The following is a 1885-nucleotide window of genomic DNA, read 5'->3' as shown; positions in this document are numbered from 1 at the left end:
GATAATTGGGATGGGAGTGTCGGAGACAGTGCGATTGGCACAGGACAGAGTGGAGTTTAGGGCTGTTGTACATAGGGTCGCTATGAGTCGCAGGTGACTGGACGCCACATAACAACAACAACAACATGTAAATAAATTAAAATCTTTAGCATATAAAAAAATCATCATTTGTTGATATAGTATGACTCAAATGAGAAAATATATATATATTTTCACTAGTAATAATAGAGCCCAGCCTCTTGGATAATCTGTTTTGCGCACAGGTTGAAAAGGAGGTATGGAGACAGGACACACCCCTGGCATACACCCTTCCCAATTTTGAACCATGCAGTGTTTCCTTGCTCTGTTCTGATGACTGCCTCTTGGTCCAAGTATAGGTTTAGCATTGGCATGAGCAAGTGTTCTGGGATTCCCATTCTTCTCAAAGTCAGCCACAGTTTGGTATGATCCACACAGTCAAACGCCTTTGTATAGTCAATGAAACACAGATAGACATTCCTTTGGTATTCCCTGCTTTCAGTTAAGATATATCTAACATTAGCTACAATGTCCCTAGTACCACAACCTTTTCTAAAACCAGCCTGGACTTCTGGCAGTTCTCTGCTGATATGCTGTTCCAGTCATTTCTGGATGACCTTCAGTAGAATCTTGCTTGCATGTGAAATCAATGATACTGTCTTATAGTTTCCACACTCTCTTGGGTCACCCTTCTTTGGGATGGGAACAAATATAGATTTCTTCCAGTCAGTTGGCCAAGTGGTTGTTCTCCAGATTTCTTGGCACAACATGGTGAGCACATCCAGGGCAGCATCTGTTAGCTGAAATATGTCAATTGGTATACCATCTATTCCTGGGACCTTATGTTTTACTAATTCCTTCAAAGCAGCCTGAACTTCTTCCTTCATCACCATAAGCGCTTTCTCATGTGTTGTTGCATTAAATTCTTCTGTGTGTCACTTCCTTTTGATACAGTGACTCAGTATATTCTTTTCATCTTCTTTTAATATTTCTTGTATCGTTTAATATTCTGCCTAAAGCATCCTTGATTATAGCAACTCGGGGTTTTAATTTGTTCTTCAGTTTCTTGAACTTGAGAAATGCTGAATCACTTGTTATACGTCAGGGAGTTGGACAATGACTAGGGCTGATAGAAGGAGAGTTAATGCCTTTGCGCTGTGGTGCTGGAGAAGAGTATTGAGGGTACTATGGACTGCTAGGAAAACAAACAGTTTCATTCTGGAGAGAGTTAAACCGGGAAGCTCCCTGAAAGCAAGGTTTTTGAGGCTTCGTCTGTCATACTTCGTACATGTTGTAAGGAGGGACAGGTCCTTGGAGAGGGACATGATGCTTGGTAGGGTGGAGGGACAGTGCAGGAGAGAAAGGCCCTCTATGAGGTGGATTGATTCAGTGACTGGAATAATCGGGATGGGTGTATCAGAGACAGTGCGATTAACACAGGACAGAGTAGAGTTTAGGGCTGTTGTACACAGGGTTTCTATAAGTCGCAAGCCAACTCGACGGCATATAACAACAAGAAGAAATAAATAATAGGAACACTAAATATAGAGTGTGAATCTGAAAAAAAATGATAATTGTGAAAAAGTAAATGAAATGCATAAAGATGTATATCTTAGGCACAGTTGTTGCTGTTGTTGTTGTTGTTGTTAGGTGCTGTCAAGTTGGACTCATAGTGACCCTATGAACAACATATTTGAACCCTGTTTTAGCCTGTGACTTCCTGACACACAAAAGCAGTCCCTGTGTCCCTGTGTCAATATACCTAGTTAAAGGTTTTCCTCTCCTTTGTTTACCTCCACCCTTCCTAACATCATGTTCTGCTCCAAGGAATAGCCTAGAAACATGCCCGAAGTATGTGAGGCAAAGT

The sequence above is a fragment of the Elephantulus edwardii genome, unplaced genomic scaffold, assembly GCF_000299155.1.
Source record: "Elephantulus edwardii isolate Elephantulus edwardi_28Jun2011 unplaced genomic scaffold, EleEdw1.0 scaffold00192, whole genome shotgun sequence".
Lineage (NCBI taxonomy): Eukaryota > Metazoa > Chordata > Mammalia > Macroscelidea > Macroscelididae > Elephantulus > Elephantulus edwardii.
Note: the sequence above shows the minus strand (reverse complement) of the source record.